Genomic DNA, 15,759 nt, shown 5'->3' with positions numbered 1-15,759 from the left:
ATATTATAAAATAGAATTGAACCATATTTTATATGTCAACTTTAAATTGTAATGGATGGCTATTTTTGTTGGATAACAATTGTATTATTCAAAGGTGGATAATCAAAATCAAATGTCAATGAGGAAAGAATATTCAGTCAGATAAAATAAACCAAATTGCCTTTTTTATTTACCATAATGCATATCTGTATTTGTACTGTAGTGTTATGATTGATAGCCAAATAAAAATAATTCTGCAACAATGATACAAACAGCGATAATGTATAAATATACAGTGGGCAGTTTGAGTGGGTGACTTTAACACACATTATGTTCCTTACTATAAGTTATTTTTCTCTTATAACAAGGGTGATAGCTTTCTCTGGAACTTTCCTTGTCCTGTCACTCTTGAACCCATGAATGATGTGCCTGCAAGCTACGCTGCCACTGAAGCTACTTCAACAGCATGCTCCTGAATCAGTCAAAAGACAGCATTGTTACCAGAAAACTGAATCCGCTGTGTCCTCTCTTACACATTTATGGAATCATGCAGCAGAACACAGACAATGTCGTTGGCTAATCTCACAAGACCAGGATCCAATTTCAAGCAGGCACTGGTGATTCAAGAATCAATCTGGTTAGCTTCCTGTTTTTAGCCTGCTGCTGTTATACTCTGGGTGTAACTCAAAGGGATCTCCAGTTTCCCTGGATTGTGTTCCTGCTCCTAAGGTGGTGATAAAACACCTTATTTTATGGGTGGCTGATTACTCACTGTACCCTGATGTGTGTGTGCTGATACCAATCTTAGCAAGCACAAAACTAGAGGACTCTCCATATTTACAGTATTCTACCATTTTGCATTTCCTTCCCAGTTCCCATACAACCCATACATAAAAAATGAAGAAAAAATCTGTGGCAGATAAATATATAATTGTTTGTTCAAGTGTGTTTTGCACAGTATGAGACCTTGCGATTGCTGCACCAAGTAGAATGCACTGCAGGCAGTCTCTTGAGGGAAGGTCTCATTTTCTGCCCCCTGCCGTGAAATATTCAGTCCGGCCTGAAATAATATGGGACTCGTTTCAAGGCTTAGCACTTTTCAAATATGCTGGCAATAATGGACAGGGCATCAAATGAAGCACAGCCTCTCCAAGCTCGGGGAGCAGAGGTTTTGAATCCACAGCCAGGGTTTCACATAACACCACAGACAGTTGAAGCGCTGTCTACATATAGAGTGTAGTGATTAGTTATTGGTGTGATGAGCCTGTGAATGTTTGCCAACATGGTTTCAGTCATACTGTCCAAGGTCCATTTGGTTTGAGGATATTTCATACAAATTCGTATACTAACATTATTTAAAAAAAATCAAAATGATATTTCCATATTTCTCTGCTTTGCATATCATCAGGCAATCTGAATTTCATACAGTCTTTAAAAGGAAAAGAGAGGGAAATCAAGGGTGCACCATAAATGCAAAGAGATGGAGTGCCGAAGAATGTTATAGAGGGGGCTTTGGTGAAAGGATTCAAGGATTTAACAATCCCACATCCTCTCAGCCTGTCCTTCATCTCTAATAATCAAGCTTGGCCACAGAATATCCCTCTGGATGGGAAAAAAAACATGTTGCCTGTCCGCCTCTCACTCATCTTTAGACTGCCAGTCTTGGGTCTTCCTCTTGAAGTCTTCTGTCACATTTATGGCTTCAAACACTAAGCACAGCCTTTTTTAACTGACTGCCATGTCTTTAAAGCTAGATATCTTTTTTGTACTACATTAGCATGAGATGAAGGGCAGAGCGTCTGATGCAAAGGAAGCCCTGAGAAGGCTGGACCACAGACAGTATGAACTTGTTTGTTGCTGTACACCAAAGGCCACGGAAACAAGCTAACCGTTTTCAGCTTAGGTGAAGTATAATGTATAATAAGTCCATAGTATTCCTGCATATTCAAGTTGCACCTTAGGAAAAAAAAACAGTGCTTTTATTTAATGTATATATGGTTCAAAGACTAAAGTCACATTTTAATTAATTTTCCAGAAATGTTGCATGCATGCAGGTTCAATTCTCCATGTCCACAAACAATACAGACCATGGAGCAACGTTTAGGAAAAGCTACAGTGTCATCTCAGCATGCAAAATTATTTATAATTGATTAATATAATAACGTATCTATCTATCTATCTATCCAAAATGTCTCAAGAAAAATTATAGCTTTTTATAAATTACATGTTTTCCTTTAATTATATGCCCTATACAATTTAAAACCAAAGCTAAATAAATAAATGAATATATTTTTTCAAAAGTTTAGCATTTGGAAACTTGATAAAAGTTTGTGTGTATGTGCATGCCCGGATGATGAGTGACTGAAAGCTCCAGCGGAAGGAGCTCCTGTAGAGTCGGAGCGGCCACTGAGCGGCGCCGCAGCCCGCGACATGCTCACAGAGCCGGCTGTGCTTCCTCCTGCAACACGCTGCAGGCCAATCCGCTCACTCACTCCGGGTTGGGTTACAATGACAAGGGCCCTGTCTGAACCACGACTTTTAGAAAGATAATATTACAGGTAGGTGCAAGCCACGGACCGTGTCACTATCGATAGACAAATTAAGCATTGAAAAACAAGACCGTGACCCAGAAATTCTCGCTTTAATCGGGTCACCGTGCTCGTTTTCAGCACTGAGTGATAATGGCACCTCTCACTGTCCTTAGCATTTGAAGTCCCCTTACCGCAACCTGTAGCTTTTGGGGCAGTGAAAATTGTCCAGCTGGACACCTTGTTTTCCCCCCTATTGGAGCCTTTGTATGTTTCCAGCCATGTACACCTGCCCGCTGATAGCTTTCAACGTTTTTTTTTTAAGCTAGTTGAAGGTCAGTTCTCCCCTCTAATGAGCCGCTGTGAGCATTTGGATCAGCAGAGCTATAACCCAGCATGTAGATAAATGTGTAGGCTACAGACTCAATTCACTTGTAACTCTAATCTAAGTTAAATGAAAGTGTTGGATCAATTTAAATCAACTAGAAAGGACACATTTTCTGCAAATTGAATCACTTTATTTTGTTTATTGGTTGGTGTTTTACTTATCAGTCTCACTATACAGTATGTTGGTTTCAGCCTACCTAAGTTGCAGAATTGACAACATTAACACATCTTTTTAACCCTTTTGTTAACTCTGCAATATGCTGGAGGACTGTAATGATTTGATTCAAGTGAAAAGCTGCAGTAAAAGGAGGCTAAATGTCTTTATGTTGCACATGAGGGAAATAGCATAGAAAGTACACGTTAGCTTGTGGGGTGTTGAAAGAAATGCTAAGATGCAAGCAGAAATGCCTCTGAAATAGGCCGAATAGAGAGTCTTTTGCTCCTACAGCGTTTTGTTCAGGGTTCAACTGAGAAAGCCCAATGCAAAGTGGGCCTACAGCCAACTGGGATGGATTCTAGGGTGGAACCTAAACAGATGGGAAATAGTATAAAGGTGAATACAAGGTCAATCTGAGCTTCAGTGATAAAGCTGTGGGCACTGCTCATAGCAGTGTTTTAAAAGTTGACTTAAAAAAACAGATTGTGTGGTCAGAATAAACTCTTAGACCATATTGGGCCTTTTTTTTCCAAGACTTCTTTTGTTTAGATTGCCACAGGCGGAAACAGCAGACACCAAATGGTCAAAAAATTGTTACCATTATGTTTGTCTGGAAATCAGCACAATGGGGGAGTTGATTTCCAGCGGGTGGGTTTTCCTTTGTCCCCTTTTTTTTTGTTCTAACCCAGATTTTCATGTTTAACAGGCCCGCTGCTGATCCATCTCCCAGTACACAAGTGAGACGGAGGAGGTTAAAGCACTCTGAACGCATGGGACTATATTGCAGGTAATTAATATGTCAGCTCAATGATGAACTTTGTCAATACATCTATCACCACACTTACTTGTAACTGGAGTAGCTCGTGGGATGCTGCAGAGAGCGCTGACTGAGAGTACATTTGTCCATTAGTAAACACTTCATAGTGTGTGTTGTGATTGGGGAGGTAGCGGGGCTCCTCTCTGTCCAGTTGCAGTCATTTTCTCCCGTCACCTCCTCATCGCTGTAAAAACACTTGCTGTGGTTTGGTAGATTAACAGAGAGCCCCCTAATGGAGTAATTACACCGAGCCAAACATCTATTTTTCACCTGTGCTCTGCCATTATTCTCTGTCCCCTATCCACTCCATTGGAAGTCACTTACTCTCCTTACAATGAGTTATCATTGACTGCCATTTAGACGTTCTGGAGCAATTTGTCTTACTGAGGCCATGCGCTGGCCTCATTGCAAAGAACAATCATTCTCCCTCCAATATATAAAACATTCATGGGGAAAAGGAAGAGAAAATGCCCCACAAACAGATAGTAGAGAGTGGCTAATAGATACTATAAAGGTGACAGACAAGGAAAATAATGTAGGAGATTACTCGAGTAGGAACAAGCCTGCACAACCAGTACAAAAGCTTCAGGGACTGCAGTGCTGGAAAAGAAATCCTTCACCAGACAAATGTGTTAAATGGTTAGTATGTCAGCTATGGTGGTGGTAATTGCTGTTGTTGCAAACAAACTAAATTCTCAATTTAAATTTAAAATCTGGATTTTGCCATTGTAATGGACTATTCGTTTTATTGCCACATTACGTAAAGGTTTAGCCATTCTAGTGTAATATTAAGGTCAATTTTTTTCCCTCTTTTGGTTGGGTCTTCTTTTACCGTTGGCTGGTTATTGATTGACTAGTCATGATTATCCAACCCTGTTTTCTCATGCTTTAGAAAATGTGTTCCTATACAGTACTGTATGTAAAGAGGAGACCCTTTTCATCTCTCCATGGTCTGTAGGTCACAGTCATTTTACCCGGTCAGTCTGAATTTGCACAAAACCAATACTATAGAGAATATTACATGAAGTTTCAAAGAATATAATCGATGTACAAGGCTAGCTTTTCCCCTTTTTTGAGTGCAGAAACTGTTATTTTTGTTGCATTTATAACCTTTAAAGAACGTAGTTTTGGCTTGAACACAATATTATAGCTGCTGGTAAATAATTAAACTATGAATCTGTTTAACACACTGTTCTTCGAAGACAAGCATTGGTTTTAGACAGTGGTTTGACTGCTGTAGACCATCCAGAAAACACCCCATTCAGTTTCCCCAGACAGGGTTAATCACGTTCGTAACTGAGTGTTTTGTTAGATTACTCTCTCTCACTGCTTAACACAATGACAAACAACCATTATTCTTTTTCTCTGCACTGATAATCGGGACAACTTAAACATTTCTTACTAGCACAAGTGAAACCATTAATCCTCAGTGATACTGCTGATAAGTGGTGACTTTCGAGTAATGGCCCTGTCACCTTAAAAAAAAGAGAGAACATTTGAACAATTAAAACAAGATGCCCATTATATTTTGCGTGTCCCATCTCTTTGTGTCATCAGAAGAGATCCGTCAGTGGTAATAGGCAAAAAAATGACATGGCTTTTTGTTAATAATAGATCCTGGGGAAAATGTCCTCCATTCACAGAGGATCACTTTAAATACTATTGATTGTAGAAGGCACATTTTATTAATGCTTATAAACATTACATGGAAGTTCACTTTACCTAGAATTGCAAGTGTCAGTCAAATAATCACGTTACATTTTATAAATCTGTTACTATTTTGATATTAGATTAAAGTCAATTTCTTAACCAAAATGATTGTATCATATTACATTTTGGCCCTATGTTCTTCTGATGAGTATAATTGTCTACAGCTGAAGATGCTTCATGTCTCTGAAGTCAAAGAGGCAGTAAACATGAACAGCTAGAGAAGGCATTAAAGGTGAGTGTTTAATTAAATAAAAACCACAGCTGAAAGGCTTAACATAGTGTTACAGGAACATACCAAGTAGTAGCACACTAATCCTATATATGCTTATATATAGGGCCATAGATTGATTTTTAATCAGACTGATGTTATTATCTTTCACAAAATAATGACACACTTATGGAATTACATTGATGCACTCTTCTTTGTCTTTCACATACAGTTGTTATATAGATACTGCTCTTTTATGTCCTCTAGTTGTATCTGCAGGCAGTCTAACTTTACTGTGGTGTGTGTGTTGTTGCTGTAAAACACCAGTAACACTGCAATACTTTACATAGGCTAATTGGAATTCACTCAGTTAGATCGTATTCCCCATCATATGTTGCTATTGTCATTATGGCTGTCCCCAGCACTAATCAGCTGTTGATGTAGCTTCATAGAGGTGTTACGCTATAACTGACAAGAAGATGATAAACACCCATAATTGGGTTTTTGATTGATTTAGATTTTAAATTATTTTCCAATTTAATCTAGATATAGCTATATATATACTCTGTCACATTGTTAGCCTTATCGTCACTTTGGTAACAATTTGAAGGGAAAAAAAGGAAAACATGCCTACTTAATTTCTCAAGATCGAAACTCTGTTGCAGTAGAAACATTTGTATCCTTGTTTGTTTCACCAAATACACTGACTAATACAGGACACTCGCTGAGAATCAAAATGTAACTAATTAGCCAGTTGAATAATTCTAGTTAGTACATAACATCCTTTGTGGAGAAAAACTCTTTCAATACACTATTTTGACTAGATATGTCATTAGTTTTAAATTGAAATCAGAATGGGTTTGATCAAACCTTATGCTAAAATTGATTGGGAATTGAACCATCTAAACAACTCCAAGTTACTACTGTGTATTTCTTGTAAAGAATAGGCTTTGCTGCTCATACAGTTGACTTTGATACAAACAACAATAACTATTATGTTGTATGCTAAGTTTAGTGTTGGCCCCTGTCCCTGCTGAGGGCCATCTGTTAAGACCAGTTTCAAGAACTACCTTCAATTGTTCTAGATGTTGATCAAACCTTGAGTATTATTATACAATTTGGTTTTTATACTTGTTAGAATTCCGCTATACTATTATTGTATCTGTTAGTGTCTCATAACTTACTATTATTTGGCTGTGACACAGTCCCAGGCACTTGATGCTCAGTATTTCTATGGCAGTAGCTCTGTTTTGATCAAAGGGGTTCAGGGGCCTAAGTTTCAAATCCCCCAAAGCCCATTTTGGCGACTCTTTGTTTAGCCCATTGGCATTCTGACCCCATGCTTCTCAGACTTTGAACTGAAAGCTTGGAAAATCCGTATCGCTTCTTTAAACACATTATCAGTGGGCTAGGTTTTAAGAATATCACTAATCATCTTAAGGTTTTAGTGCAGTGTGGCAGTATCGTTCGAGCCTCGGGCCCCTTTTACTGGCATGGGCACCGTTAGACATTTTCTGTGAAATATATGATAACTTAATGGCAGCAAGTGTTCTGTAAGTTTATGCATTTCATATTAGAGCAGCATAAATCTACACTGCTGGAATAATTCACTGTTAAAGGGAAATTGTTTTAATTTTTACAACATACCTTTGGATTTATACCAGGTGGGTTTGTTTAAAATATGGCACTTGAATGAAGTTTGATGTTTCTAATAACAGTTCATGTGAGGCATGTCTGTTTGTAGCATCTTAAAACAGACTGCCTAGTATGTATTTTTTACTCTCAGTTCACTTAATTATCTTTAAGATTTGACTGACTTTGTTTAATCTTGCGAACACACATCCGAAGATTAAATGGAGTTTTATTTAAACTGTTGATACTGTAGTTTAATAAGTAATTTGTATGCTACTCTTGATGAATTGGTCTGCATTGCATACATCTTGATAGACTAATGCAGCTCATGCACAATATACAAGGTCTATAAGTGGAAATATGAGGGGATCAGATTTCTGTGGAATATGCTTGATGCTAAGGGTCGCATAATCAGTTCTTGCAACATTTTTTAACTATTGATCAGTCAAGCTGCTGGAATTTCAATTTTTGTTTTCTGTATCTACTATATTGTTTGGAACATTTTGTGACAGGTACAATCCATAGCAGTGGTATACAATACATTTAAAGACAACCTACCACAACATTGGACATCGGAAATACAACGTTTGAAACTACTTTTACTGTAAGAGCAGTCTGATGTTTTACATTTTTATTATGTAATTGGACATATGTTTTATTTTTATATTGAAGATCATGCTCTTTAGCGAAACTAAATAGCCGTAAATTGAATTGAAAACGTTTGTTAAGTTGTTAAAAGACAAACCAATCAGGTATGTTTCTGAACACATTGAGCACTACCTGCATGAAAATTGTCCATATGTCAAGAGCATCTGCTTCCTCCTAATGAATGCTATACACTACCTGCAGTGCAACGTGTACGAGTTGATGATGATGCTGATAAACATTTAGCATTCCAGGCTAGTTAAGATAAAAATATCTTGTGACAACATAGGACCATCTCTTTGTGCTGGTCTTAAGAATGTGTGTGTCTGTGTGTGCACAGATTATTGCATGCACGTCTGTTTGTCCCCCTTAGCTCCTCTCACACCTCCTCAATCTCATCAGCCCCCGTGCTTTAGAGTTGGCACCTTGAATCACATTGTCTTCATCTGGAAATATTTCAGCTGCATTTCTGCCACTCTAAAGGGAGATAAAGATAAAGGAGAAGAAGGTAAAAACACACCCTGTTGTGTGAATTCTAGAGAAGGCCTTGAACCCTGCCATTCATCCCTTTCACTTCATCAGCTGAGTCTAATTGCCAGAGAGGACAGGATACCCAGGGCCCAATTGTTCCTTATCCTCTTTGGAGCCTCTGAGGCATGAAAAGCGAAAGGCCTGCTTTTGATCTTTTTTTTGTGAGTTCTTTTTTCTTTTTTTCTGTCATGCCCTACTATCCTTTCCCTTAGAGTGAGACTATCCTTTCACACTGTGCCCCCTTCTTCAACCACGCAAAAATAATTATCAAGCTCTGCTTCATCAAATAATGGTAGATATTGGAGGTCATGATGGGGAGGGCCAGAGGTCTGCCGGGGTGGCCTTAGGATGCGGTAGAGCTCCCAACTCATCTTAAAGGCATGCTCCTTAGCTGTAGCTACCTTTATATACCTTGACCCCGGTTTTCGTTTGTCTGTCCTAATGAGACCCTCTCATGCAGCCGATGCAATAGAGGTCTTGCAATGGCAGGGTTGGGAGGCCAAAGTACAATGAGACAGGGCTGTGCTCAGACAAGGGGCGCATCTGTGCTATCTTGGAAAAGAGCTCATGCGTCTCAACGCCCCATAGGCGCTAAGAGCGGATCTATTGACACCTACTTGTCCTTTGCGGTCATCACCTTTCTGTGAAGAAGCAGGCACACCCAAGTTCTTGTTAGAAGTAATTCTTGGCAGAGTATTTAGCGAGGCAAAGTGCTTAACTCGGTTTGGGTGGCCATGCGGTGTAAGGATAAAGAATGCAGCTTTGTATTAATGAAAAATTCCTTGGACCCAAAGACATGACAAGGGATGTCAAATACCAATTTGTCTAAAGCAAACAGTCCTCATAGATAAAGAAAGAAGGGCACCGTTGTCTCTCTTAATGCTCAATTCCACACTTTTTTTAGGTTTAAAAGCATGCTTTAGGTTGTAGGTAATTACATTTTTTTAGAAAGTGCTTATTCAGAACAGTTTTTTAGCTATGTTTTCCTTAGTAACTGTATGGACTTTGCCATTAACCATGCCCAGAAATGTTTTAGAAATTGAAAGAATAAATGCTAAAAAGTTAAAACCCCTGCTGATTTTAAGAAAAAAGAAGGAAAAAAAGAAATCAATGTGTAAGGAACAATGAGACCAAAGATAGGCAACCTAGCCACCTATCTAACTTGACAAAAGGGACAGCAGGATATACAATAAGTAGAGCAAAATGACAAACAAAAACACAAGTAGGCAAACAAAAACCTTTAAGCAATCATGTTAAGCACGCCTAACATCTGAGCACTGTGCGAGAACAAAGCAGGGCTCCTGTCAGAGCATCGATCCACTCCTGAAGGCACACACATCCATAGCTCTCTGATTGCTCCCTGCCTCTCTCTCGCGCCTCTCTCCCCCGCGCCTCTAACTCTCTCTGCTCCCGCTCCTTTCTGAGAATGTTCTTATCGATCTGGCCTACTTCGCTGGAGTTAACTCACTGATAAAACCTGACCAAGGGCTTCCAATGGCCTGACAGAGTTTGGAGAGCTGGCGAGAAGGCAAAGATAATAAGAATAAAAAAGTAGTCGCTTAAATCACAAAAATATTTTATCATAATATTGACTTAATGTTAAGTTTATTCACTGTTCAGAAATATAATTTGTTATTAAAATGAGTACTTCTTTATTTAAAAAAAATGTTTTTAACTGTAAGAGAATTTTCTTTAGATAAGATGGTTTTCTGACAAATTATCCCCATCTGAAACATTTGAAATGACTGTGGGACTCGAACTTAAGTTACAATTTAAAAAAGTAATATTTTAGTCTGTAGTCAAAACCAAACACTAATGTGATGCACTATTTGGAAATATTGATCATATATATATACAAACTATTTTCCATTGTCTTTGGTTCACTCACTTGGTAATTTTGCACATGGTTGTCGATTAGTAAGGAACGACCAACGTTTGAGTATGGCATTTCCAGCAAAGTGTTTAAGACCTTCTGGTGTATGCTTCTATACTTTAGCTGACTCACCGAGATAGGAATTGTACTTTTCATTTTCACTGCCTTTTTCAGAAATAGCGCTTGAAATGTAAAATCAGGAGTACGATAACCAAATTGGAACGGTGCTGATGTATTCAGTAGCTTTAGTCATTTATTCATTCATATATATATATATATATATATATATATATATATATATATATATATATATATAATTGCAGTTGTCTGACATCATGTAATGCAAAATAAAACTACTGAGCATTTGTCCAATGACTCAATTGCTTGAACTACTAGTTTGCATCTGAAATAGAAAGGATTTTCAATAATTTGTATTAATTGTATTCTGCAATCGGTGATCTATATAGTATTGTCCTAACTAATACATTAGTACAAAAAAAGAGTAACTAAAGTAATAGTGTTCTTGTGCAGTTTATTGTAGATCCCAGACAATCAGTGTTCCTTAACCAAAAGTGACTCATGTTTTGTGTATCAGTGTGTGTAATTGTGTCTCCAGAGTGTGATTACATTGTATGTCAGTGTGTGTATATTTTTGCAAGTGTGTTGTGCTGTCATGTTTGTAACATTCCATGTGGGAGGGTCTGTTGATAAGTAAGCCATCTGTAGTGTTCTGCAGCACGACATGTTGTAAAGCGAGATTTGAGAGTGTGGAGAGACTTGACTTGACAAATCTTGGCACATAATGAGACAGAAGGGAGTAAAGGCAGAAGTCTGTCCAGAGATAAACAATTAGATTTGTCCCTGAGGTAAAGGCCAGGCAATGCAAGAACTCTCAGACTAACAAAATCAATATGGCTTCCAGTAAGAACACTCAGGGGGTAGAGTGATGAAGAGGTTATCATTCATTTCTCAGATTAGGACACACATACACAACAAGTACCAATAACGCTTTAAAAATCAATTTGATCTCCAACATGAAAGCTGCTCGTCAGTGATGAATACATTTAAAAGTATGCATCTGATATTCAGCTATCTGTCAAACATCCTCGGTCTAATGAGACATGACAACGTATATTAACAGGGACACTGAACTGAGATTGTCAAGCCAGTTTACTTCAGCAGCCAATTGTGAGAGGATCTTAAAGGAGACAGCATTTGGGAATGAAGCTTTCACACCCTCGGTTAAAACCACAATGGAGCATGAGCCATAGACGGAGTGGGCAGTCCCTTCGCGTTGCATCGCCTCTCAGGTCCTGCCCAGACTTGAACGTCTAATCTAACATCTCACCACTGTTCCCAGCAGGCCTCACAAGGGTAGCACTGCCAGGGCAAGGAGGGTTGGAGGGTTGGACTGTTGGGGGGAGATGGGAGGGCGAGGGCGCCGTCCAGCTCTCAGCTTGCACACGCTTTAAAGAAGAAAACAAAAAGATAGGACGAAGGGTTTTGGAGTGGAAGTGGGGGACGATCACAACTTGTGTGCAACTGCTGTTAGGCAGGGCAGCCTCCTTAGAGACGCCTAGTCGCTGACCATAAAGGTGTGAGCCGGAGCCGAGGCCAGCCTGTCGCCTCATCTCCATGGAGACGGCAACGTGTCACCCCAGTGGGCTTGTCTCTGCTGTGGCCTGGAGCAGCAAGAGCACTTGGGGATGTGGCCCGGCCATCACCTGGGCTCCAGGGGACCAGGAGCCACTGCTCTGATGACCTTCAACAACCTGCCAGTCTGTCATCTCGGTTTGGGGAATAACAAGAAATAAATCAGCTGGGGATTTGAGTAGAGACATTTTTGACTGGGCCATTGTATCTTTGGAGGAGGCTCTTTGTTCCAGTGGGAATGAACTATAGAGAAGGAAGTTCTTTCACAACATTAACCCACTTGATTTAAAAAAGTTCTCCTTTGCGAATATTACCATTTAAATTCAAGACATAGATACAAAGTCTATACTGTACATTGGTATTTGGTTATTCTCCTGCTAGTAATTCTATAAATATATATATGACCAAACAGGAAAAGGTTACATGTTAATTGGATTAGAATATTATCATATCGATTTGTCAAACTCAGTCTTTCCTTCAGCAAGTAACAACACAATAAAATCACTACTGGACTGAAATCACCACTTGAGTCTGCAACATTTTGGTAAAGAAATGTGTTGAGTCAAAGCTGTTGCTTTGGTTGTGATGACAGTCAATACATTTCAAATGTGCATAATCAATTGTGTTGGGGCTTCAGCTTATTATTTAATTATAAATTAATCTGTTGTATATTTTTCTGGATTTGTAGATAATATAGTAGAAAATACTTTCCAATCACAATTTCCTAAAGCACAGGTTCATTTGTTTTAGCTCTTGTGGTCGCCATCAGTTCAAAAGTCTAACTACGTCAAGCACAAGTTGCTTTATAGTGTACAAAAAAGTGTTATGTTAAATTCCCCATTATTTTTGATATGTGCATTGATATGCGTTGTTTGTCTGTTTCTACTTAGGCAATACCTTTTTAGGTCTCACCAACACAAACATCAGTAAAGAAAAATGAAAAATAAAGAAGCTTACTTTTTTCTTTATTCTTCTTTCTTTCTTTTAGGGGTGTGGACACTGCAGTAGCAACAAACCTAAAACAAATATTTGCATAATCAGAAACATCAGATAAATTCCTGTATAATTGCTATTGTTGGTATCGGTGTGATACATTTTTGCCAAATCGGATCTAAAATCTTCATTCGAGTGTAAAGCTGTGCTATCCCAACCATTCCCTGGAGACACTTGTGTTGCATTATCTGACAAACCAATACATGGGACTCTGTGGAAAAATCTGTGCTTTCTTCCTTTCAGCCAAAAAGAAAGAGGATTTTGAATGGAGTGGTGATTCTTTATGCAGAGCTGAGACGCGACACCTTCGGTGAGAGATGGCGAGCCCTAATAATACAGAGCTGTACAATGGTTCTGACAGGCGAGCAATAAAGCAATCAGGGTCCCAGGCATTCCAAATCTCTTTACCGCCCACCCTCTAACAGACTGAGAGATGGGCTGCTGACCTGTGGGCTGTCAATCATGGGGGATACCTGCTGGAGCCTGATCAGGGAGAGCTGAGGGCACCAGTCCATCAGATCTGTTTTCACACTCCAGACACTAACATTGCAAGCATAACCACAGACACAAAAAGCCCCACCGCCTCGCTCTTAATTAGGAGATGTGGGTGCATTGTTTGGGGGGTTCTGGACTTGTTTGGTTTAAATGGGTATGGGAGTGTCTTAGATATAGGGGGATAGTAAGTGGAATCCCAGTGAGACAGAGAATAACCTTTTCCCTTGATTTAGGAATCAGGCATTGATCTGTCACGCTGTTTTGTACAAGCAAGAGCTCTTTCAGCATTGCTTCTCTGTGTGTGTATGTGCGATACGTGTGTGGAGGTCTGAGAGAGGGGGGGGGTGGGTGGGTGGGTGGGTGGGTAACGGAGGCTTGTTCATTAGCTGTCTGTAGCCCATTCCAGCAAATAGATCACCATAATACTGTGGTTAGTTAATGGCTTTCTGGTGTTTTCTCTAGAGTCTTCCTGTCTGAGGGCTGACTGCTAAAACTCCTCCACTGTTTTCTCCTCCTTTTTCCAAGTGGGGAGTCTTGTGTTCTGCTGCCTAACTCCGACAATTGGCTTCAGCCAGCGGCCAAGTCTGTGAGCAGTCTGGCCGCATGGACTCACATTAGAGAACTAAAAGCAACATCACAAAAACATGCTGATCTGACATTCTGCCTCATATAGTGACTGGAATCATACTGGTTCTCCTCAAATCAAACACCCCATGTGTGACAGGGAAGGCTCCCACAATAGGGAATTGTGTTGTTGTGTACCTATAAGGGTCTAAGTATAAAAATGTGTCATACATGGCTATATACATTAAATGGTCTTGACTTGACGCTGTCTTTGCATTTGGCCTCTGTTGCAATGAAGATCCAGTTTTCACCATTATTCAGAATTAGAGGTTGGCTGTTTAAGTCCCCGTATGGAGTATGGAGTATGGACTACTAGCTGTAGAGGTGCCAGTTCACCTACTGGGCATGAACAGGGTGCCCTTGAGCAAGGTGATGTATGTGATGTATGATGGCTGACCTTGTGCTATGATCCCTGTAAAATGCATGTCTGTGGTTTACAGGGATATATTATTTTGTAATGTTTGAATTGTCCTGTGTTCATTGAAAATAAAACATATTATTTACTGTATATCATTTGTATATAAAATAAACGTTTCTGAGAATATCAGATGGCGATATAACATAAATACAATCTCATCTAGGTCCTGAATTGGAACCATTATCATGTTCCTTTAGGAAGTTTGTTGTTTGTTATGTCTATATTGCACTTAAAATGTGTATTCAGCCGTAGGCCATAGGCATAATTGCTTGTGCTATTACAGCAAATTATTCCTAATGCATCGCTTGCTAATTGTGACTCATTGAGCATTTTGTCTAAAATACTTCTATTTTTTTCTTGACATTTCGTAATGCTGTTTTGAGGTTTACAGGAAGCAAACAAGTGTAAATCTGATCACTCAGTTGCTGTCATGTGACAAATTTCATTTTGATCGATGTAGTTACTAATTGAGGGTTTAAACATCAACCTAGGCTTGTTGTTAGGTTTGGGAGCTATGTTTTATAATGATTACATCTGATTGCATTATGACATTTTTCAGTTATTTTCGATGTGGGAGATTGAGTACGATTGCTAGGCAACTGACCAAAAAAAGGTTGTCTTTTATTTTAATGAAAAAGGTGATTTTCTTGTTAAAATCTGTCTATATTTGGTTGAGAATTGTTCATCATCATAACTTAAACTACATTTTCAGTATTAGTTAAATGTATAGAATGTTCTAAACACCACAAGAGTAGGGATTTGTATGTCCTTATTAAAACCTTTTTTTAAAGCATTTTCAGATATTCCATTGGGTTAGTTTTAAAGGGCAGCAACTTTATAATTTCTTTATATTAATAAGCCATAAACCATTGCATGCTGTGTGAAAGGCTTATTCTTTGAGGAACTACTTTGGAAGTTGTTGACGTTATTTGGTTTGAGACCATCTTCAGAAGACCATCTGTATGTATACAGTATAACTGTATGCCGTTGTGTGTGGTTGTGTGTGGCAGAGAGGACTTTTGCTGACTAGTTTTAATGAGAACCATGAAGTCTTGCCCCTCTTTGCTAGCTTATGGGATAGCTGTCTTGCGTGGGGAAAAGTGAAAGTT

At 39.0% G+C, this 15,759-nt stretch overlaps 1 long non-coding RNA gene across 1 annotated transcript in view; it reads left to right on the top strand.

The window, feature by feature from the left end:
* Nucleotides 1-2,374: 2,374 nt before the first annotated feature.
* The window catches only part of LOC117491965, a 43,232-nt gene continuing 29,847 nt past the window's right edge, over nt 2,375-15,759 (top strand). Inside the window, exons 1-2 of the long non-coding RNA XR_004556806.1 lie at nt 2,375-2,537; nt 3,758-3,838. This is a non-coding gene — a long non-coding RNA (uncharacterized LOC117491965). The remainder of the gene's footprint in view (nt 2,538-3,757; nt 3,839-15,759) is intronic.

Source organism: Trematomus bernacchii, unplaced genomic scaffold (genome assembly GCF_902827165.1).
Source record: "Trematomus bernacchii unplaced genomic scaffold, fTreBer1.1, whole genome shotgun sequence".
In the NCBI taxonomy this organism is placed as follows: Eukaryota; Metazoa; Chordata; class Actinopteri; order Perciformes; family Nototheniidae; genus Trematomus; species Trematomus bernacchii.
This window is presented reverse-complemented; position numbering and strand designations above follow the sequence as displayed.